Below are 25,277 nucleotides of genomic sequence, written 5' to 3'. Positions count from 1 at the left end.
ATATCGGAGCCCTTACCATTGTCAAGTTAAGGTTGTTTTTCCCTCTCTAGCAAGGCATTAACATTAAGATAGTTGGGAGATTCCTGGAAGAATGTCACACATGTCCCTCCCAGGAGTGGGGGGCGGGAGGAGGTTGCAGGGTGTCAGCTTATGCTTGCTCTCCAGCCAGCCTTGTGCTCCCTCATCAGTATCCATCAGTAACTACCCATCGCGTGCCTCCATAACATGCGCGATACTGTGCTGAGAATGTGGGAGACACACAGCCTCTACAAAGAAGTACAAAATCGATGCCTACTCACAGGGAGCCTGCAGTCTCACACAGAACCTGCCTGCATTAGTTGACCCGGTAACCTGCCTGCTGTGACCCAGAGCAACGCTAGAGGACGCAACGGAGTAAAGCCGAGAAATGGACGAGGGGAACACCTTAGGCGGTGAACAGCTTGAGGAAATAACAGGAAAAGAAGGAGGCATAGAGTCTTTTCAAAGGCAATTGAGTCGTCTGGCGCAGAGAATTCACGGGGCCCACCGCATTACAAGGGAAGAGTGGGAAATGAGGGCAGAAAAGAAAATTGGAACCAGATTGTAAAGGGGGCTTAATGCCTGGCCAAGGAATGTGGACTTTGTACTGTTGGTATTGAACAGCTCTTGAAGGATTTTGAGCAAAGGAGTGACATGCCGAAAAGGTATTTGGGAAGATTAGTCCGACCACCGTCTGCATCTGCAGGAAGACGGGAGGGGAGCCGATCTGGAGGCAGTTGCTGTAGGTGATCTGGCGATGAGCCGTGTTTTGATTGTGTTGGTTCTAGGTTTTAACAGAGTAGACTAATTTTATGAGTGTGTCAAAAATCCTCCTCATTTGTGCTTAGACTGTGAATTCTCTGATGATGTGCTGGGTTTTTATCAAGAAGTGTTCTTTCTATATAATTAAAATGAATATTCCCCTTCTAGAAAAATTACTCACCCTTTTCTCCATTCTTTTCTTGATTAATAGTGACAAGCTAAGTAAGAACTGACAAGGAAATAGTAAAAGAGTAGGAAATTATGAAAACAAGTGAATGTTTTGCTAAGGAAATGTTTATTACTGTGGTTCTCATCAGTATGAGTTAATTACAGGCTCTCAACAAATATCCCATTGTGAACTCAGAGGTGCAATATGTTTTATTTGAGAAAGTGAAATAGCGATTTCCTTTCCAGTATTCAGTTGTGTTTCCTGCTATTTTAAGACTACTCAGTGGTACCAATATACTTTGACAACCAATTATCCCAGCATGTCTTTGCCGTGTATCTTAACTACAATGCTTTTTAAATTCTTAAATTGCAAAAACAGAATTCTATCTTAATTGATCAGATGTGCAACTAGAGTTGCCTGAACACTATTTGTGTAATATCTGAATAAATTAACCGGCTTACAGGAGCAGAAACAAACAAACAAACAAGCAAAAAAAGAACACCTGTTAGAATAAGACATACTTTCTTTGAGGCTAATATTTACATATTTCCCCCAAGACTTTCTCTTTTCCAGTGTCTTGACTCTTGGGGAAAGATGACACGTCGTCCTTGAGTTCTCACCATGCTGAAGAATATACTGAACCATAGACTATCTCTGGGAGTTCATAATCTGATTTACTGAGGCCAGTAGCCTTCGGACTCGTAGAGTTACAAGCATTCCAAACCTTAGACTTGGCCCATATCAACTTATTCTGGCAAACCTGGTTCAAAGAATAGCATGGTACACATTCTACAAGCAAAAGGTGACTTTACAGAGTAAGAATTCTCCATGTGAATGTTGCGCTCACTCCTGTTAACTACAATTCATTGTTTAAAACTGATGTCTATGATTGATTTAGGCACGGGGCCATTGCCTAATTTACTTTGGTTTGATATTTTTTTCTTCACCCTCCAACTGGCTTCTCCAGGGGAGGAAAGTCAGACAGTAGTTACTGCACTGGAAAGAAAAGATAAGCTGAACGCCTTGGAATGCATTTTTCTAACACTCCAACGCCAAGTGTTACGTGACTGTATCAAATTTCTTTAGACTTTGATAATGAGAAACAGACAATTCCACAGAAAATACAACCAAGAGATTTGCAGTAATAGAGGATTTCAGAAATACACATGGCTCTAAATGGCACTAAGATTATGTGCTTTAGAGTTCTCAATCTTTTATTTTTTCCATGTTTGAGTAGGCACTATGGTTGATTATCAGGTTGAAGAAGGGCAGAGGGCCTACCTGCTGATTATAAATGTGCATGTGTGTAAAATTTTCACACATAATATAATATTTCAAAGTTATTTTTATGGAGGCTCAGGGGTCCTAGAACTTAAACAAAACTGCTGATCGTTGGCTCCAAGAAATACTTAGGAGGAATCATAGCTTTTTTTTTTTTAACATCATATAGAGTCATTTGCAGACTTTTGGGCTACAGATCACATGTTTATTTATTCACCTGGCTTTGGAGATTTAAGGAATATTTGGAGACACACGAGTCTTTGCCTTGCTTAATAAAAAGTATGCTCAAAGGTATAGCTACAGAATTTTTGTATACAAAAGGTTCTCACAAGCAGAGGTTGATATTGACAAAAACGTAACTTTAAAATTAAGAAGAAAACTAAACACTCCCAGAAAAAAAATTTGTCCAGCATTGTCTTTCTTAAGCAATCTTTGGCAGACCTTACGTCCTGAGATCTTACTATAATGCTTGAAAATACAAGCATTCTTTCTGTTCTTTCACAAGAACATTGTAAACAATATTTACATTATTCTACTACGATCATCTCCAACAAACAGGACCTGGTTCACCTTCTAAGAACAATCATTTAACAGAAGATGTGTAATTTTGTTGGTATTAGTAGAGATTTATGTCGCAGAGTCAACTCATTCTTTTCTATGAAAGAAGGGGGAATAAATATTTCATAGCTATAGCTTTTGAGGACCATTCCGCCTTTCAATCTTGAGGCAGACTTTCAATGTATATGCCAATCAGAAGTCTTTAACAAATGTAAAATGCATCCTGTCTACTTGTCTTGGAAAAATATAAGGATCTCAAGATGCACCTGAAATATTCATTATGTGGACACAATTCCTAGCAGAGCTGGAACTTGCTGAGTGTTTCAGTCGCTGCTTATTTATTCAGATTTTTCTTTCTTTTTCCTTTCTTCCATGCTCCTAATAATTCCTTAATTTATGACTTGTCAAAAAGTCTTTATAATTTAGCTACATAACTAAATTTATTGACGGTACTTATCATCACAGTTTTATTTGGTTAGCTTAACGATGGTTTAATGGAAGAATACTTTTTGTACCATGAATCATTTCTGTTTCTTTTGCTTCTGTTTCTCTTCTTTTTCTTTTAACTTACCTGTCCCTATCAGTTAAAGAAAGCAATGAAATTATCCCTTCTATGAGTTTCTCTGTTAACATCTGATTAATATAGGGGAATTTCATGGACAGTAAGAAGATTAATTTGCACAGTTTGCCAGTGTGATAGTTATACTTTGCTTTGAGCCTCTGTGACAAACGTGCCCAGAAATTGAATCCATGACCCAATCTTCTGATCCATGCTCACCTCTCCAGGATTGATTTATCTTTGTTTTGAGTGAAACCTATTACATTTTATGTTAATGTTTAAGACTTTTTCATAAAAGAAAGTGATGTTATTTGATAAGGCATTTAAAAGCAAAGTCCTTTAAAAGGATTCCTTAGAGAAAAAGTAGATATGTAATTCAGCATTAAAGGGATCAGGGCAATGTCCTTTAATTACACAAATTCCCTTACACACAGACACACACATACACACACATACTCACACTCCTCTATAAATACTAGACTGGGAAGAACTGCATGTAAAAGAGCTTAGGATCATAGAAGACCACAAGCTAATGTTAGTTTGCCATACACTACTATATTTCTTGTGAAGTGCAGTAAAACATTTAAATTTTCAGTGAATCATTTCATTTTTTTCTGATGAGGCACTAAAAAATATATTTTCATTTTCCCTTTTCCATCTTTTTTTTTCCTATACCAGTGCTTTCTTATGGTCACCTCAATTTGAGCTTCTTTCAAACTTCATAAACAGAAATGCCTCCTTGCAGAGAACATATATGTATACATATGTATGTATATGCAAAGCTTTGTCATAGACCAAACTGCTGTGAGAAGCAAGTCACAAAGGGGGAAAAATGAAATACTTGGGGGAGCCTTATGATATACTAGGCACTATAGTAGATAACGTTTTACATGTTTTCTCAAAAAATGGAATAAAATAGATTTTTTTAATTGTTACTTCATTATATTATATATGCAACTGCATTATATTACTTTTATTATTGTTACCTCATTATTTTGGTTACTGAATTACCATTTCCAGTTTGGAGCAATAGATCTCTGTTTCCAGAAGAATAAAACGTAAGAAACATGAAATGGAACCAAATGAATTTAATTTGTTTGTAGAGCAGTATGTTGCATAAGAATATCTCAGTTCCCAACCAAGTTACTGTAGGTACAGGTACAGACAAAGGAAATTTAGCCCCGACACCAGGAAGGATGTTCATGTGAATAATGTAGCTCAGAAATATGTCATGAAAAATGTTGGTAAGGTTTTGATACTTCTATGGAAAACTATACAACTGTATTTATGGGCTGATTTAGATACACTGTTGCCTAGATGACTTTTTTTATTATTTTTATTGTTATGTTAATCACCATACATTACATCATTAGTTTTTGATGTCGTGTGCCATGATTCATTGTTTGTGCATAACACCCAGTGCTCCACGCAGAACGTGCCCTCTTTAATACCCATCACCAGGCTAACCCATCCCCCTACCCTCCTCCCCTCTAGAACCCCCAGTTTGTTTTTCAGAGTCCATCATCTCCCATGGTTCGTCTCCCCCTCTGACTTACTCCCCTTCATTCTTCCCCTCCTGCTATCTTCTTCTTTTTCTTTTTTCTTAACATATGTTGCGTTATTTGTTTCAGAAGTACGGATCTGTGATTCAACAGTCTTGCACAATTCACAGCGCTCACCGTAGCACATACCCTCCCCAGTGTCTATCACCCAGCCACCCCATCCCTCCCACCCCCCACCACTCCAGCAACCCTCAGTTTGTTTCCTGAGATTAAGAATTCCTCATTATCAGTGAGGTCATATGATACATGTCTTTCTCTGATTGACTTATTTCCCTCAGCATAACACCCTCCAGTTCCATCCACGTCGTTGCAAATGGCAAGATCTCATTCCTTTTGATGGCTGCATAATATTCCATTGTGTATATATACCACTTCTTCTTTATCCATTCATCTGTCGATGGACATCTTGGCTCTTTCCACAGTTTGGCTATTGTGGACATTGCTGCTATAAACATTGCGGTGCACGTACCCCTTCGGATCCCTACATTTGTATCTTTGGGGTAAATACCCAGTAGTGCAATTGCTAGATCGTATGGTAGCTCTATTTTCATCTTTTTGAGGAACCTCCATACTGTTTTCCAGAGGGGTTGCACCAGCTTGCATTCCCACCAACCCTGTAGGAGGGTTCCCCTTTCTCCGCATCCGCACCAACATCTGTCATTTCCTGACTTGTTAATTTTAGCCATTCTGACGGGTGTGAGGTGGTATCTCATTGAGGTTTTGATTTGGATTTCCCTGATGCCGAGCGATGTGGAGCACTTTTTCATGTGTCTGTTGGCCATTTGGATGTCTTCTTTGGAAAAATGTCTGTTCATGTCTTCTGCCCATTTCTTGATTGGATTATTTGTTCCTTGGGTGTTGAGTTTGATAAATTCTTTATAGATTTTGGATACTAACCCTTTATCTGATATGACATTTGCAAATATTTTCTCCCATTCTGTCGGTTGTCTTTTGGTTTTGTGGACTGTTTCTTTTCCTGTGCAAAAGCTTTTTATCTTGATGAAATCCCAATAGTTCATTTTTGCCCTTGCTTCCTTTGCCTTTGGCGATGTTTCTAGGAAGAAGTTGCTGCGGCTGAGGTCGAAGAGGTTGCTGCCTGTGTTCTCCTTTAGGATTTTGATGGACTCCTGTCTCACGTTTAGGTCTTTCAACCATCTGGAGTCTATTTTTGTGTGTGGTGTAAGGAAATGGTCCAGTTTCATTCTTCTGCATGTGGCTGTCCAATTTCCCCAACACCATTTGTTGAAGAGACTGTCTTTTTGCCATTGGACATTCTTTCCTGCTTTGTCAAAGATAAGTTGACCATAGAGTTGAGGGTCCATTTCTGGGCTCTCGATTCTGTTCCATTGAACTATGGGTCTGTTTTTGTGCCAGTACCATACTGTCTTGATGATGACAGCTTTGTAATAGAGCTGGAAGTCCGGAATTGTGATGCTGCCAGCTTTGCTTTTCTTTTTCAACATTCCTCTGGCTATTCGGGGTCTCTTCTGGTTCCATACAAATTTTAGGATTCTTTGTTCCATTTCTTTGAAAAAAGTGGATGGTATTTTGATGGGGATTGCATTGAATGTGTAGATTGCTCTAGGTAGCATTGACAACTTCAGAATGTTGGTTCTCCCAATCCATGAGCATGGAACGTTTTTCCATTTCTTTGTGTCTTCTTCAATTTCTTTCATGAGTATTTTATAGTTTTCTGAGTACAGATCCTTTGCCTCTTTGGTTAGATTTATTCCTAGGTATCTTATGGTTTTGGGTGCAATTGTAAATGGGATCGACTCCTTGATTTGTCTCTCTTCTGTCTTGTTGTTGGTGTATAGGAATGCCACTGATTTCTGTGCATTGATTTTATATCCTGCTACTTGACTGAATTCCTGTATGAGTTCTAGCAGTTTTGGGGTGGAGTCTTTTGGGTTTTCCACATACAGTATCATATCATCTACAAAGAGTGAGAGTTTAACTTCCTCTTTGCCGATTTGGATGCCTTTGACTTTTTTTTGTTGTCTGATTGCTGTGGCTAGGACTTCTAATACTATGTCGAATAGGAATGGTGAGAGTGGACATCCCTGCTGCATTCCTGACCTTAGGGGGAAAGCTCGCAGCTTTTCCCTATTGAGAATGATATTCGCTGTAGGTTTTTCATAGATGGCTTTTATGATATTGAGGTATGTACCCTCTATCCCTATACTCTGAAGAGTTTTGATCAAGAAAGGGTGTGTACTTTGTCAAATGCTTTTTCTGCATCTGTTGAGAGGATCCTATGATTCTTGTTCTTTCTTTTGCTAATGTATTGTATCACGTTGATTGATTTGCGGATGTTGAACCAACCTTGCAGCCCAGGGATAAATCCCACTCGGTCGTGGTGAATAATCCTTTTAATGTACTGTTGGATCCTATTGGCTAGTATCTTGTTGAGAATTTTTCCATCCAAGTTCATCAAGGATATTGGTCTGTAATTCTCCTTTTTGATGGGGTCTTTGTCTGGTTTGGGGATCAAGGTAATGGTGGCCTCATAAAATGAGTTTGGAAGTTTTCCTTCCATTTCTATTTTTTGGAACAGTTTCAGGAGAATAGGTATTAATTCTTCTTTAAATGTCTGATAGAATTCCCCTGAGAAGCCATCTGGCCCTGGGCTTTTGTTTGCTGGGAGATTTTTGATGACTGCTTCAATTTCCTTAGTGGTTATAGGTCTGTTCAGGTTTTCTATTTCTTCCTGGTTCAATTTTGGTAGTTGATACATCTCTAGGAATGCACCCATTTCTACCAGGTTATCGAATTTGCTGGCATAGAGTTGCTCATAATATGTTCTGATAATTGTTTGTATTTCTTTGGTGTTGGTTGTGATCTCTCCTCTTTCATTCATGATTTTGTTGATTTGGGTCATTTCTCTTTTCTTTTTGATCAGTCTGGCCAGGGGTTTATCAATCTTGTTAATTCTTTCAAAGAACCAGCTCCTAGGTTGGTTGATCTGTTCTACTGTTCTTTTGGTTTCTATTTCATTGATTTCTGCTCTGATCTTTATTAATTCTCTTCTCCTGCAGGGTTTAGGCTTTATTTGCTGTTCTTTCTCCAGCTCCTTTAGGTGTAGGGTTAGGTTGTGTATTTGAGACTTTTCTTGTTTCTTGAGAAAGGCTTGTATTGCTATATACTTTCCGCTCAGGACTGCCTTTGCTGTACCCCAAAAATTTTGAACAGTTGTGTTTTCATTTTCATTGGTTTCCATGAGTTTTTTTAATTCTTCTTTAATTTCCTGGTTGACCCATTCATTCTTTAGTAGGATGCTGTTTAGCCTCCATGTATTTGAGTTCTTTCTGACTTTCCTCTTGTGATTGAGTTCTAGTTTCAAAGCATTGTGGTCTGAAAATATGCAGGGAATAATCCCAATCTCTTGGTACCGGTTGAGACCTGATTTATGACCTAGGATGTGATCAGTTCTGGAGAATATTCCATGGGCACTAGAGAAGAATGTGTATTCCATTGCTTTGGGGTGGAATGTTCTGAATATGTCTGTGAAGTCCATTTGGGCCAGTGTGTCATTTAAAGTCTTTATTTCCTTGTTGATCTTTTGCTTAGATGATCTGTCCATTTCAGTCAGGGGGGTGTTAAAATCCCCCACTATTATTGTATTGTTGTCGGTGTGTTTCTTTGCTTTTGTTATTCATTGCCTTATATAATTGGCTGCTCCCATGAGAGGGGCATAGATATTTACAATTGTTAGATCTTCTTGTTGGATAGACCCTTTAAGTAGGATATAGTGTCCTTCCTCATCTCTTATTACAGTCTTTGTTTTAAAATCTAATTTGTCTGATATAAGGATTGCCACCCCAGCTTTCTTTTGGTGTCCATTAGCATGGTCAATGGTTTTCCACCCCCTCACTTTCAATCTGGGGGTGTCTTTGGGTCTAAAATGAGTCCTTTGCGGACAGCATATTGATGGGTCTTGTTTTTTTAATCCAGTCTGATAGCCTGTGTCTTTTGATTGGGGCATTGAGCCCATTTACATTCAGGGTAACTATTGAAAGGTATGAATTTAGTGCCATTGTATTGCCTGTAAGGTGACTGTGACTGTATATTGTCTGTGTTCCTTTCTGATCTATGCTGCTTTTAGGTTCTCTCTTTGCTTAGAGGACCCCTTTCAATATTTCTTGGAGGGCTGGTTTCGTGTTTGCAAATTCCTTTAGTTTTTGTTTGTTCTGGAAGCTTTTTATCTCTCCTTCTATTTTCAATGACAGACTTCCTGGATATAGTATTCTTGGCTGCATATTTTTCTCATTTAGTGCTCTGAAGATATCTTGCCAGTCCTTTCTGGCCTGCCAGGTCTCTGTGGATAGGTCTGTTGCCAATGTAATATTTCTACCAGTCTAGGTTACATATATCTTCTCCCGAGCTGCTTTCAGGATTTTCTCTTTGTCTGAGACTCGTAAGTTTTACTATTAGATGTCAGGGTGTTGACCTATTATTATTGATTTTGAGAGGGGTTCTCTGTGCCTCCTGGATTTTGATGCCTGTTTCCTTCCTCACATTAGGGAAGTTCTCTGCTATTATTTGCTCCAATATACCTTCTGCCCCTCTCTCTCTTCTTCTGGGATCCCAATTATTCTATCACTTATCTCTCGAATTCTGCCCTCGTGATCCTATAGTTGTTTCTCTCTCTTTTTCTCATCCTCTTTATTTTACATCATTTGGTCTTCTATATTGCTGATTCTCTCTTCTGCCTCATTTATCCTACAAGTTAGTGCCCCCAGTTTTGATTGCACCTCATCAATTGCCTTTTTGATTTTGACTTGGTTAGATTTTAGTTCTTTTATTTCTCCAGAAAGGGTTTCTCTAATAACTTCCACGCTTTTTTCAAGCCCAGCTAGTATCTTTAAAGTCATGATTCTGAACTCTAGGTCCGACATCGTACTAATGTCCATATTGAGTAGGTCCCTGGCTGACGGTACTACCTCTTGTTCTTTTTGCTGAGGTGATTTTTTTCATCTTGTCATTTTGTCCAGAGGAGAATAGATGAATGAGAGAACAACATGCTAACAGGTTAACAACGTCCCCAGCAAATATACTATATACAAATCAGAAAAGACCTGAAACCAGGGGAAAAGAAAGGGAAAGAAAGAGTAAGTAAAAAGAAAAAAAAAGATAAAAACAAAAACAGAACAATACAAAAAAAGCAGAATATGATCAAATATGATCAGGCTAGTGCATAGATCAGTGCCACACACTAGATTTTGGGCGTATTTTGGTCTGTTAGAAAAAAGTGCCTCCTAAAATTTTAAAGGAAGAAAGACATATATGTACAAAATAAGGGTTGATACAATGAAGGGATGGAAGATGACTGTAAAGATGAAAATTACAAAAGATTTTATAAAAGGAATTGATAAGTTGTTTGAAAAAAGAAAGAAGAAGATTTAAAAAAAAGAAAAAAGAAAAAAGGGAGAGAATGTGACCAGGCAGGAGAATAGAACAAAGCCATACTCTAGTGATTTAGGGTGTATTTTGATCTGTTAGAAGAAACTGTATCTCAAAATTTTAAAGAGCGAACAACTTATATATATATATATGCCAAAAATAAGGGTAACTACTATGAAGGGATAAAATATGACTCTAAAAATGAAAAATAAAAAATGTTTTTTTTTTAAAGGGATTGAGAAGATGTTGGTTGAAAAAGGGAAAAAGAAAAATTAAAAAAAACAGTTAAAAAATTAACTTTGATGAACTAATGAATCATGGTAAAAAAAAAAAAAAGCCATGAATTCTATGTGCAGTATTCCCCTAGCGCTGGATTTCTCCCGTTCTCCTTGATCGGTAAACTTGGTCTTGGCTTCCTGGCTGTTCGTGCTGATCTTCTGGGGGAGGGGCCTGTTGCCGTGGTTCCCAAATGTCTTTGCCGGAGGCGGAATTGCCCCGCCCTTGTCGGTCCGGGCTAAGCAAGCTGCTCGGGTTTGCTCTCAGGAGCTTTTGTTCCCTGCAAGCTCTCGGTACAGCTTTGGAGGACCAGGGCGAAAATGGTGGCCTTCCAATCTCCACCTGGAGGAGCCGAGAACTCGGGGCCCCGCTCCTCAGTGCGCCCCCAGAGAAAAGCAGTCAGTCACTCCCGTGTCCCCGGTCTCCGGCCGCACTCCGTGCTCACCCGGCCTGTGACCGAGCGTTTCTATCTCTGGCACCCGACCCCGTGTGGAGTCTCCAAACCTAGCAGATCCCTGCGGTGCGCTCCCGCGCCGCTCCTCCCGGGGGAGGAAGGGGAGTCTCCCCGGCTCTGCCGCTTGTTGGGTCCCTGCTGGAGGAGCAGTGGCCCGACTGGGCCGCGGATCACAGTTTATGGCCACCCCGAGCTGAGAGCCCGCGCCTCGGCTCCGTCTCTGCAGCCGGCTCCCCCGCTCCGATACCTGGGAGCTCTGCCGCACTCAGGCACCCCCGGTCTTTCTGTGACCCCGAGGGTCCTGGGACCACCCTGTCCTGGGAGGATTCCACCCCCCGCTTAGCCACTGCAGCGACGTCCCTCAGTGGAGCCGACTTCTCAAAGGTCCGATTTTGTGCTCCGCGGCTCTAGCACTTGCCAGAAGCGGCCGACGGAGGCCCCCTCCCCCGCCGTCTATCCTGCCGAATATTGCCTCGGATTCACTTCTCCGCACGCCCTACCTTCCAGAAAGTGGTCGCTTCTCTGTTCAGAGAGTTGTTGCTACTCTCCTCTTCGATCCCCTGTTGAGTTCGTAGGTGTTCAGAATGGTTTGATCCCTATTTAGCTGAATTCCTGAGACCAGACGAAATCTAGGTCTCCTACTCCTCCGCCATCTTGCTCTAGATGACTTTTTTTAGATACTACTTTAACCCTGGTTTCACACTTCTAGAAGCTGAAAAGAATTGGAGGTCAGAAAAAAAATTAACCGTTCAGCTAAAAATATTAATTTCACCAATGCAAAGATGAATTAAATTCCTTCTATGACAGTATTTGTTCTTTTGTTTGATTGTTTGTCTTTTTAGCTGAACACTCATACTTCTTCAAAGAACTGTAAGCAATGCATTTTTAACACAATCACAATGACTCTGTTACTTTCATGAAAATTTATTAATACTGACTACAAAATAAGAATGTCAAAGACATAGTAAATATCATGCATAAAAAGCATAAAGAAATGCTGCATTGGTTTGAGGACAAATAGGAAACATAATTCACATTCTGAGTGGAAAATGAATTTCTAGTAACGTTAGGCAAAAACAAATTATGGGCAAAATGCTAATGGTCCTCATGATACCTACATAAGAAGGCAAAATTGAAACAAATTTTGGTCCTCTGTGATGTACAAACAAGGCGGACCCTTTGGAAGACATCAAGTGATCGCCGGCCCTTGAAATCGTTCCTCGGGTACCTAGCCCCCCGAGCTTCTCTCCTGGATCCAGGCATCTACAAGTACTTGGTCACAAACAGGAATTGTTATTTTAAGTCCCTGCTCACGAAACTTTTTCTGCCCTCATTTCCATCCTTTTATGGCAGTGGTGCTCAAACCTTTTGACCATGGTCCACTTACGGATTTATATATCCCAGTCTATTTCTACTCTTCAGAAGAAAAAGACCCAATAATAATAATAATAATAAATAGTGGAGAGGGACAAATTAACAGTTAACATATTACCAACATAGCAATTATACAACAAACTAATGCTGAACAAATATCACGGCAGGTAGTAATGTTACAAATACATTAACTCATATCAAGACCAATTCAAAACAGTAGTATTAACAGTATTATTAAGAATAGTAGTAACCACATATCCTTTCCCAGATTTCAGGAATTCTAACAATTTTCATGTGAACATGAATAGCAGGAGCATTGCAAGGCACTGAGTTGCAGTCAAATGGTTTTATGGAATACTAATTTAGAGTTCTCAATTAATTCTGGTGACATGCTAATATTAGTTTATGAGTAGTACCTTCTAGCAACTCAGCAAATACTAGTGAGTATCCGTTAATCTCTATGAAATTGCATATTATTCAGCTCTAGGAGTCAAAGATGAGTTTTCTATCCATCAGGCTGAACTTTGAAGTTCCACAGAAGTCCATAGGGCATGCTTTGAGCTTTAGGGCCCCAACATCAGCTCACTGATAATGAGCTGATAGAGTTTGAGGCTTTCCCAGATAGAGATTACATTTTCGCCCTTGTTCTCTAGGGTGCTGATGACTATAAAGTTGAAAGCCCCAGGCTACCAAAAAGAAAAAAAATGGGGGGGTTGTGGGGGGCGGGTGGTAGTGAGAAAGAAAGAAAAGAAAAACAGAGAGAAAAGAAAGGAGAGAAAGTTGTATCTTAGTAAGCCACAGAGATATGTCTGACCTTGAAAAAACATCTTATAATTAGGCCCTTATTAGGCCACAAACTGGGGAACCAGTACAGGGAACGATTAAAGTTAACAGCGATATAGTCACTGGTCAAATCAGCCAGGATATTGATTAGGATCAAATTAAATAGAGGGAGATCTGATAGGAAGAAGATGTATCAGGAATGATTCGAGATGGTGGGTAAACTGCCTTTATAGGTTTGAAGTCTGAGATCCTAGAGCCCTAATTTCCAGACGGGGAATCTCAATATGCAGAAATTCCTTAACTGCAGCAAGTTGCTCTGACTCGTTTAAGTCAGTGTTTTTCAGAAGGCATTATCCTTTTCCCGAGACTTTGAATTATCAATGCCAAATTATTGGGCTACTTCTGCCATTTATTTTTCTTCACTTGCTCTACGGTGAGTTGATCCTGTGACTCAGTTAGGGCTCTGATGACATCTACTTGTCTGAACATGTCAAACCATCTGTACAAAGTGATTTAAAGTGTGTTCTAATGTGAGATTACTATTTTTTTGTCCTGTTATAATTTCTAATTGACCCTATTCAAGTATTACCAGCGTCCATATACACACATCTTTCATCCATGCGTGGACTTACAAATGGGAACATGACTTAATAGATTTCACCTGAGCTATAAAGTAAGCTGTGTTGGCCGTTGATTAGCAATGTGTTGTTTGGATATCAGCTTGGAGCTTGGGATTTAGATCTTACTTCCTGTTGTCAGGAGTTGTTGTTATTCTATCGATACATGTTTAAAGGAAAGATTTGTCTTGAACATTATAGATTTTATTTCCAAGGAAGCCAAGGACAAATGCTTAATACGGTTACTGGTTCTTTTTTCCTTCCTTCCTTCTTCTTCTTCCCTTTTTTTGTTGTTCTTGATGATGATGGCTTTGAAGGAGACAAGGGGTCAAGAAGACATAAAATGCATTATTTGGAGTAGGTTTTAGACAGTCTAGATGTTCTGATAAAAATTCTAGTTTAGTTGACCCTGAATGCTCTTTGTGTTTGATCTTGGACACCCTGACAGTAACGTCATCCACATACTTACACAGAAGATGGTAAAAATAAGGGGTTGAAGCCTTGCTAAAGCACTTTCCTTATTGATAAAATTGGCAGTGACCTTAATCAGTGACTCTCTAAGCTTTTTAGCACTGACAGAAATAACCATTTCTTTCCACTCCGTCTATTTTCATCATAGACACTTTTTCCTGTGCTCTTCAGATATGATACATGTCCCTATGTTTGTAGAGCTTTAGAAATCTGGTTGCTTCACTCTTCTATTTGTATTCTGATTCTTACCAGAGTCCTCCCAAATATAAGGTTAAAGAGACTTAATTGGAAAAAAAAAAAACTCAGAATGTAGAAAAATTATGTCAATAAACATAGAAATTCATAAGTTTAAGGCCATTTAAAATAATCGGTTTGGTTACCACTGTTTTTAAACCTGCACAGAATATGTATTGCTCTAAGTTATATATGCTACATCCACTTTTTTAAATCCCTAGATCTTGGTTATCTTCTAAGTATTTGTGAGGCATTTAAAATTACTGAAAGCCGGGGCGCCTGGGTGGCTCAGTTGGTTAAGCGACTGCCTTCGGCTCAGGTCATGATCCTGGAGTCCCGGGATCGAGTCCCACATCGGGCTCCCTGCTCGGCGAGGAGCGTGCTTCTCCCTCTGACCCTCCCCCCTCTCATGTGCTCTCTCTGTCTCTGTCTCTCACTCTCTCAAAATAAATGAATAAATCTTTAAAAATAAAATAAAATAAAATAAAATTACTGAAAGCCAAAAATAGTTTTTGCAAGGGTAAAGTTAATAGTAAATGATTATTTTAATTCACTTGATATTTGGAAACCATAATCTTGATTACATGGCTAACCTCAGTGGCACCCTTTAGTAATTACTCCCCACCAATTAACATGCTATTTCTATCTTCTGTAATTTTCAAGAAATCAAGGCTGTTAACTATACACCCTAGATAAGTCACCCAAGTTACAGTCAGTCTGGAAGTTTCTAACGCCCTCATGATTAACTCTATGGTGAGCAGGCGTATGTCAGTCTAATTCGTGATTTGTATGGATGGGACAATCCCACCAACTACCCCACTCTCGAGTTATTTATTTTATAGATGCTCACTTGGGTTATCTTTTGGCATATAATTACAAAAACAAAAATCCTATAACTTTAAGACAATGAGACAATGAGAACTCACTGAAACTACATATCTACTACATATTTACAATTGATAACTTTAGGAATGACTATATTTTAAATTAATTACGCTGCCCTGTGAACCCCAGGAAGGTTAAGTCCTGAATCACTGTGTAATGTTCAAGATCAGTCTGATGGAGAGGCTGCTTTCCAGGAAAGAGAGCTATGGTTCAGCAGTGATATTAAGTGCTCGGACCGGATAAGAAAATAATTAATATATTCTCTAAAATTATATAATTACAAGCAATGAAAGATTGATATTATCAGTATATCAAGGTTACAACCAAAAGCTATTGTGTTTACCTTGATATCTTTTTTAAGATTTTTTTTTTAATTTATTCATTTAACCGAGATACAGAGAGAGAGAGACCACGAGCTGGGGAGAGGGGAAGAGGGAGAGGGAGAGGGAGAGGCAGGCTCCCCGCTGAGCCAGGAGCCCAATGTGGGGCTCGATCCCAGGACTCCAGGATCATGACCTGAGCCAAAGGCAGACGCTTAACCATCTGAACCACCCAGGCGCCCCGTGTTTACCTTGATATTGACAGGACTCTTAATGGAGGATGCTTTAAATATGATGTTTGAGTAAATAAAAATAACATGTTGAAAAAGTCAGTGGTAATCATTATCAATATTAAAAAATATGTATTTGTATTTTTCAGAAGTCATAGCAACCACAAACAGGAAAATCTCCTTCAAACATAGTTGGTCAATATCTCTGACTGTCTGTCTATGCTGGCCACTAATTGTAAAGAGCCAGCGATACCCTTTGGGCATAATAAAGGAAGCTCTATGAAAAAGGAAACTGACAGAGGTTACCCGCAGTGCTACTCAGGGACCTAGCAAGAAAGGTACAGAGCTGCAAACAAGAGGCATCATGGTCTTAGTGGAGAAAGCATGTTCCTCAGACTCCACCAAGTTAAGCTTCAAAACAGGGAAAGCATCAGCGACTTCACAGAACTGTTGTGGGGACGAAGTACACTGCATGTGCCCAACATCTACCAACGCCTGACACAACACGTGTGCCATGTTCTCATGAGTTCATTTCTTTCTGTGCTACCCATTGCTCTCTGTATGATTGTTCTTGAGTAATAGAAGGTCAGGCTTAGAGAAGAATAGTCAGTGGTCCTCTAGAATGCTAATGGCATTTAAATGTCTTTGCAACTGGCACATTTAGAAGTTTACTTAGGCCAGTCACCATATTTGTTTTTGCTGAGCACCGGATAAACAGTATCTGTCTAACACAGTGCCAGGGGCATAGCTGATGTGCAATAAATCTTTGCTCAATGAACAAATAAATGGGAACCATGGAATTTTCTCATAGAAATAATCTTAGATGATATGACTGGATTCTTGTGCCAGATGATAAAATGTACAGAGCCAATAAGATAACTAGGAAAGAGTATTTAATCAGCACAGCTATAGAGTGAGGCCCACACGTTTTATGTGGAAACACATTTAAGTTTCTTCCATTGGAAATCCAAACTGAGGAGCTCATAGCTCCTCCCAAATGCAGTGGAACCAACGGCTTCCTCTCCCAGCCATTTCCAGTAGTCACGTGAGAAGCAGAGCTCCTCCAGTGCCAAGCTATTTGTGCCAATTTGTAAAACCCAAGGGCCTGACTCCAGAAAGAAGAATAGCACCATTCTCCTATAACTGCAGTCTTTGGGGTCACAAATGACCAATGAATCCCTAAACCTAAATGGGGAATTGGCTTGTCCCCACCCCACCCTCTGCCATGGCGCTATGTACCACCTCCCCCACCATCCCAGGCTCTCAATGGGACATCTGATAACCAGGAATGGAAGACATGGAGTGTCAGTTACTTAAACTGTAAAGCATAAGCCGTGGACCTGTGTGTTCCACAACATAAAAACCCAATTTTTCATCAAGTTAGAGACAATAAAGAAATGTAACAGGAATCTACTTCCTACTTGCTCCAGCTCAGGATGCTCCAGCAAGCCCCAGGATGGCACCCTAGTATGGGACTTGGATCTTAATTGGAGAATTGTGTAGAGATCAAGAGAATTAGTGAACAGTAGTTCCAACTCTGACCAGGAGAAAAAGCACTGATCAGCGCTGGCTTTGGGAAACGTGACCTTTGGCAAATTCCTTAAATTTTCTCATGTTCAGCTACCTCCTATGTAATATTTGGGTAAAAATAGGGCTTGCCTTATAAGGTTGTTATGGAGAGTAAATGAACTAATCCTGGGGCGCCTGGGTGGCTCAGTCGGTTAAGCGTCTGTCTTTGGCTCAGGTCATGATTTCAGGGTCCTGGTATCGAGCCCCACGTCGGGCTCCCTGCTCATCGGGGAGCCTGCTTCTCCCTCTCCCTCTGCTTGCTGCTCCCCTGCCTGTGCTCTCTGTCTCTCAAATATATAAATAAAATCTTAAAAAAAAATAAATGAACTAATGCTCATAAAACACTTAGTACTAACATGCTCAATAAACATGAACTCATCACTTCGCGGCTGTCTCTAGGGTTCCATGTCCAAATATATCCACGTTGTGGGGAAGAGTCACGGTGCTGGGGGAGGATAAAACACTTTAATCACCTGCAGGGACCACTATCCACTGAATTTAATCGTTTGCAGAGGTCCTTGGTGTGCTAAGAAAATCTAAGAGTGCCATTTCCTGGAAATAACTACCTACCAGAGCAGATCATGCCCTCGTGCAAGGTGATTTGCAAAATTTTTAACAACTGGTATGGCTCAGGCACAAGTACAGATATTGGCTGTAAAATCTGGTGCTGATGTTTGCGTGCAATGGCCAAATATTAGGTCAGCTTCCGTCGCCCCACAATTTTCGTCATCAACCTTAAATACCTTGCACCTAACCAACTCAATAAACAAAAGAAATAAACCACTTTTTCGTATTAGCCCTGATTGAAATTTCAGAGCATTCTGCTCTTGAGCACAGTGTCCTCCCTAAAATTTTTTCTCTTCCTTCCTGTTTCCTCTCTGATTGCTTCCTCGCTTACCTTTTCCTTTCCGGTAAATGTGACTGAGTCTGTCCCTATCCCTCCCTCGCTGTACTCTAACTCCCTCCCTGGGTGACTGCATCTAACGCCATTGTTTCGTGATCACTTCTCTGAGACTCTTAATTGGTTTTTTTTTTAAGATTTTATTTGTTTATTCATGAGAGACGGGGGGGGGGAGAGAGAGAGAGAGAGAGAGAGAGAGAAGCAGAGGGAGAAGCAGGCTCCCAAGGAGCAGGGAGCCCGATGCAGGACTCGATCCCAGGACCCCGGCATCATGACCTGAGCCGAAGGCAGACGCTTAACCATCTGAGCCACCCAGGCGCCCGAGACTCTTAATTGTTTACCTCTGACTGTTGGACCTCATTGGTTTCTCTGCTACCCACTCCCAAAGAAACAGCTCGCCACACGTTGTAAGAATCTTTTGGATTGGCTTGTGCTGATGAGCTGGGAGCTTCATGAGGCCTGGGCTCCCATCTTGCTTTTTCACGGCTGAATCCCTGAGTCTAGCTAGTGCCTTGGTCGTTGCAACTGACGGACTCTAGGCCTGGATTCACTGATTCCAAATCCTCTGAAAATGTTCCCCCGTGAAACAAATGCATTCAGCTCCCCTGCCCCTTTTCCATTATGTTCAAACTCCGTACTTGGTCATTTTGTCTCGTTTACCTGGATTGCCCTCCCCATCCATTCTTCCCTGTTCCAGCTCCTTCCCACCATCTTTGAGAAATCAGATTCTTTCTTGAGGATCAGCTTAAGCCCCACCTCCTCCACAAAGTTTACCCAGTCTCCCTCTTGGAAGTAACCTCCTGATGCCCATAACATTTGATCTATTCCTCTTTCATGGTATTCACAAGTTTGGCACATTTTTTATACTTCTTTATTTACCTCATTTCTCCTGTACCACCTGGTACGTGCAAAGATACTTAGCAATTGCTTGTTACATGAGTGGTTAGGTGAATGAGTTATCATTTTATAGTGATATATACATTATGGTATAATGTGTACAGTGATAGTGAAATAAATACAGCAATTTTTCTATTTATCCTGTTTCTCCAGGTTTGTAAGACAACCAGCGTCTTTGCTTGGCAACGCTAATGAGCAATCTGATAGAAAATTGAAGGGGAATACACCTTTTTGGTAAGTAACATTTAAATTTTAAATCTGTAATCAAAATGTTGCCTCTAATGTTGCATCTCCATTTTGTTTAAAGCCCTATTTTATACATTTTTAAAAATATTCTGCTGTATTTTCTTGGAGATTAGAAGAATTGATGAGGAAAGCTTTCAAGAAAATCATTATCTATTATAGACACTAGCACGCAACCTTTCGTTTTTGACACAATGCTGAAGTGAGTCCATATAGTCATGGAAGGAATTGATGTTTTTGTATAAATTTTATTGAAGTATACCATTCAGAAAAACGTGCAGGTTGTAAGTGCACAGCTCAATGAATTGTCACTATGTGAACACATCCATAAAACAGGACACAGTTAAGAAACAGAATGTTACCAGCACCCCAGTAAATCCCCCCAACCCTGTGCCCTTTTTAACATTCGCCCTGCCCCCACCTTTCCCCCATCCTGAGCAAAGTTAATTACCCTCATGACTTCCAACTCTGCGAATTAGCTTCCCCTGTTTTTAAATGTTAGGTGAATAAAAGGACTATCTTTTTAGATGACTTAAAAATAAAGACAAAATTGAAAAAGTGAGCAGGAAGGCCAAGTGATTTTTCTATTTATGTAACAGCTGTTTTTCCAGATTATTTGACAGCTAATTGGAGTCATTGCTTTTATTCTTAAGTCTAGAAAATATCACCTGTTTTAATTGTGGGTCACTGCTGATTAAGCACTTCACTCGGGTTTTTCCTCATATTTGTGCTTAATAAATTATAGCCTGCTCAAGATCAGGAAAGGTATTCATCACATCAAATGTTTACAGCAACTGTCTTTTATAATTAGAGCAAAAGATTTTCTTTTAGCATTGACTGATTAAATTGATAATTAACGTAGGATGAAGATTTTGCACGGTTTCTCAAAGGAACCAAGAAAACAGATAGAGGTACACTTAGATCAGCTAAAGGCTTAATGACACATTTGTTAAAGGCGTTATTGTATTTAGCATAATAAATGAGAAATGGAATCACATTTATTTCAAGAGAGATAACTGCCTTTCCAGTTATCTATTCAAGGAAAGGCCTTACTAAGAGTCTCCTAATCCCTGTTGATTTTCAGGCATCTTCCCAAGAAATCGTAATTAAACCTTAACACTTCAACTGTTTCACTTAATGATTTAGATAGTATCTTATTGATCAAGATCCTGGAGACAAAAATATTAGCGTTTCTACCTAGCCTACATTTCCCAAAAAACTGTCACTGCTTGATTTCTTGTATACTGTTATTAAATGTCATGACTTGTGCTACTTAATTAATTTTCATTTTAGGGCAATTGGTGCTGCTTTTAAAAATAATTTCTGTAATTCAAATCTTTTTTTCTTACCTTTAGTGTCATTAATTATCTGCATATTTTATCTAATCTTGTCCATTATATATCATTTATCTGTTATCCAGAGAAACTTCTTGACCAGCTCCTAAATTTTAAGGATACACTCCAGTTTAGAGAGACCTGTAGTCTTCTATATACCTCCATCACCTCAACCTGTTCTTGAACATGTACTTAATTGTCTTTAATTATGTGCATTTTGCATATATGAAAAACATTTAAAGTAATACTTCCTAACCATCTTATTTAAAACACTTCAGTGGTTTTTCTATTTATTTTAAAGAATATGTATGTTATAAAGTATTTACAGAGTTGAAAGATTAAAATTGGCATAAAAAATGCAATTCGGTAAGATCTCAACTTTTTAAAATGTTGGGAATTATAAAAATAGCTACTTGGTATATGTTCCATTCAGTTATTAATATGCATTAAGTGTAAATAAAAAAAAAAAAAGGAGTTCTTTCTGTCGTAAAGACAGGGTTGATCCCTAACCACTCTCCCTCACCAGTACGTTTCTATCTGGAGATAGCTTTTGGCTACCCTTGAACTTCATTTAAATGTGGTCATGCAATGTGTGTGCTTTTCTGCTTCTGGCTTCTTTCGTTCAATGTAATGTTTTTGAGTCTCATCCCTGTTGCTGAGTTTAAAAGTAGTTTAAGTTCACACTTTTTTTTTCTTTTACTCTTCAGTAGTATTTCATTAAATTAATATACCGCTATATTTATTTTTATCATTTTCTCATTGGGCATTCGGGTTGTTTCCAGGTTTTACATGTTATGAATAAAGCTGTTACAAACATTTCTGTAAAAGTCTTTTGTGGCCATATGTATTCATTTCTCTTGGAATAATATCAAAAAATGGATTTCTGGGTCATGGAGGAGGTGTGTTTTTAACCTTAGAACAGACTGCTCAACAATGCTTCAAAGACTTTGTCCCATTTTACACTCCCACCAGAAATGTATGAGAGCTCCATTTGTCCCAAATCTTTACCAACATTTGATGTTATTAGTCTTCTGAGTTTTAGCTTTTTTGTGATCTCACTGTGGCTTTAATCCGTATTACCTTTGTGATTAGTGGTGTAGGCACAGTTTTATGTGTTTGTTAGACATCTATATATCTCCTTTTCTTTTGAAGTGTCTATTTCAGTTGTTTGCCCATTAGCTGTGTTTGCCTGATTTGTGGGAGTTTTTAAATACGTTTTGGAAATAAGACATTTGTTAGATTTTATGTACAGTGAATCTTTTCACTCAGTGTGTGGCTTGTCTGTTTTCTTAACTATCTCTTTTGATAAACAGGTGCTTTTATTTTGATGAATTAGTCACTTTTTTTTCTTTTATGGTTGGTGCTTTCTGTGTCCTTTCTAAGAAATATTTGCCAACATCAAATTTGAACTCATTATAGTTTTGGTTCTTACATTTGGATTTATGATGATCTTGAATTAATTTTTGTGCATGGTTTGAGGTAGGGGTTGAGATGCATTTTTTTCACATTTTTATGCAATGATTCCAGCACAATTTATTGAAAAAATAATTCCTTCCCAAATTGAGTCGCTTTGGCACTTTAGTGAAAATTGATTGATCATATCTATTTCTGAACTATTTATTTCATTGATCTGTTTCATTATCTCTATACCAATACCATACTATCTTGAATAGTGTAGTATTGAAATCAGGTAATGTAAGGCCTCCAATTGTGTTATCCTTTTTCAAGATTGTTTTAGCTACTTTAGATCCTTTATAGTTGGATTTATATTTTAAAATGAACTAGCAAATTTGTACAAAGAAGGAAAAAAGGAAAGAAAGGAAAGGAAAGAAAGGAAGGAAGGAAAGAAGGAAGGAAAGGAAGGAAGGAAGGAAGGAAGGAAGGAAGGAAGGAAGGAAGGAAGGAAGGAAGGAAGAAAGAAAGAAAGAAAGAAAGAAAGAAAGAAAGAAAGAAAGAAAGAAAGAAAGAAAGAAAGAAAGAAAGAAAGAAAGAAAGAAAGAAAGAAAGAAAAAGAAAGAGAGAAAGAAAGAAAGAAAAAAAGAAAGGCGAAAACAAAAAGTCCTGTTGGGATTTTGATTGAGATTGCATTGAATCCCTAGTTCAATTTGAGGAGAAATAACTTTTAACAATGTCGAGTCCTCCAATCCATGAATATGGTAACTCTCTACTTAGATCTTTCTCTTTTTTCCATATTTTATGCTTTTCACTATAGAGCTTTCACATATTTTTAAAGCTTATTCTTAAATATTTTGCTTTTTTGCTATTATAAACTACATTTAAAATTTCATCACTTGCTGTCAGTACACAGAAAAACAATTGATTTTTTACATATTGATTTAGTATCCTGAAATCATTCAAATTGACTTACTACTCCTAGTGATTTTTCTAGAAGCTTCTTTGGATTTTTATGTAAATTGTCATTTTGTCTATGAATAAAGAATTTTACTTCACCTTTTCCAATCTTTATGCATTTTATGTCTTTCTCTTTGCTACTGTATTAATTTGGGCTACCTGAACAATATGACATAGAAGTTCTGGTCTCAGAAGGCAAGTTTTCAATGCTCTTTCATTAAGTATGGTGTTAACTTTAGGCTTTTTGTACATGCCTTTTCAGACTAAGGAAGTTTTGTCTGATCCAAGTGTAAGGGTTCTTTTTAATGAATAGGGGTTGAATTTTGTCAAAAGCATTTCTTCCTGTATATATTGAAATGACATGACTGTATGGCCTTTCTTCCTTCCCTGATGATTTGGTGGATTGAATTGATCTTTTAAGTGCTAAACCCATCTTGCATCCCTGGTATAAATCCCCACTTGGTTATAATGTATGACTATTTTATGTAATCCTGGATTTAACTTGATATTTTGTTCATAGAACTTATCCAAGTCTGTATTCTGGAGGACATTGGTCTCTACTTTTCTTTTCTTGAAGTATTTTTGTCAGGTCTTACTATCGGGGTACTGCTGACCTCATTAAATGAACTAGAAGGTATCTAAGTATTCCCTCTGGCTGTCTGTTCTTTTAACTTTTCTGGATTCATTTATCCATAGAACTTTGATAGAATTCACCAGACAATCCATCTCAGCTTAGAGTTTTCTTAGTGGGGAAGTTTGTAATTACAAATTTAATTATTTAAGAGATACAGAGCTTTTACATTGTTTTCATTTTTTTTGTTAATTTTGGTAAATTGAGCTTTTCGATGTACTTCTTTCATATAAGCTGTCAAACATTTGCCCACAAATGTTCATAATATTCCTTTATTATCCTTTAAATCTCTGTATCATTTGTAGTCATATTTCCTCTGTCATTCCTGATTTTGGTAATTTGTGGTTTTTTTAAAATACTTTTTCTTGATCAGTTCTGCTAAGGTCCATTCAATTTATTAGTCTTTTCAAAGTACCAGGTTTGGGATTTGTTAATTTTCTTTTTTTTTTTTTTTAATGGATCAGTTATTTAATTACGTTCTTTGTAAGAAATTTAGAACACCAATTTGTGAGGGTAAGCTCCATTTGTGAGAGAAAACACAGAGCGGAGGTAGCCCTGAAGCTGAGGAACCGCTTTGATTTTTGGCAGAATTTGCGAGTCCACAGCTGTGGCGTCCAGTGAGGATGATCAAAATGGTCCCGGGGGTGATACTAGCTCGCAGCTTTCTCACGTGCTGACTGAAAGGTTTTCTGCCGCGGCTCAACAGCTTTTGAGGCACATCTTCAGTAGGGTCATACCTGGGCATTTTGCGAAGTTTAACCACTCAGGTACCACCGTTCTGGTCACCACCAACTGGTTTTGTGACAGTAGCAAGAACTTTCTCCTTCTTTTTCTTTTCAACCCTGGACTTAGCTGCCGAATACTTCCTCTTGCACATGGCCTTTCTGGAATACATAGCCGATCGGGAATATCTGCCAATTCCTCTGACAAGGACAGGGTTTCGGCTGCAGTGGGGCTTCCCCTTCTTTGGCGTTTTAGCCTTGGGGTCACCCTTCTTAGCCTTGCCACGGCATCAGCCTTCTTAGCTTCAGGTTTCTTCTCCTTAGTATCCGGCTTCTCAGCTTTTTCGCCCGCCATCTTGCAAGATGGGAAAGAGCAATTTTCTGTCTTTTTTAAATGTAATTAATTTTCTTTTTCTTTTTACTATTTTTCTTTTCACTTTAATTTGATCTTCTTTTTCCAGATACTTAAGACAGTAACTTAGATTATAGCTTTAACTCATTCTTCTCTTGCTATATAAATATTATAATGCTACAAATTTCCCTTGAATCATTACTTTTGCTGCATCCCACAAATTTTTATCCATGATATTTTCATTGTCATTTATTTTATTTTTTTTTAAAGATTTTATTTATTTGACAGAGAGAGAGACAGTGAGAGAGGGAGCACAAGCA

At 38.7% G+C, this 25,277-nt stretch overlaps 1 protein-coding gene and 1 pseudogene across 1 annotated transcript in view; one reads left to right on the top strand and one right to left on the bottom strand.

The window, feature by feature from the left end:
• TENM3 (teneurin transmembrane protein 3) overlaps window positions 1-25,277 on the top strand; it is a 1,257,915-nt gene that overhangs the window by 384,858 nt on the left and 847,780 nt on the right. Inside the window, exon 3 of the mRNA XM_027598498.2 lies at window positions 19,477-19,557. The gene's annotated coding sequence lies outside the window, so the exon portion shown is untranslated. The remainder of the gene's footprint in view (window positions 1-19,476; window positions 19,558-25,277) is intronic.
• LOC113924543 lies at window positions 24,356-24,960 on the bottom strand (annotated as a pseudogene).

The sequence above is a fragment of the Zalophus californianus genome, chromosome 2 (genome assembly GCF_009762305.2).
Source record: "Zalophus californianus isolate mZalCal1 chromosome 2, mZalCal1.pri.v2, whole genome shotgun sequence".
NCBI classification, from domain to species: Eukaryota; Metazoa; Chordata; class Mammalia; order Carnivora; family Otariidae; genus Zalophus; species Zalophus californianus.
This window is presented reverse-complemented; position numbering and strand designations above follow the sequence as displayed.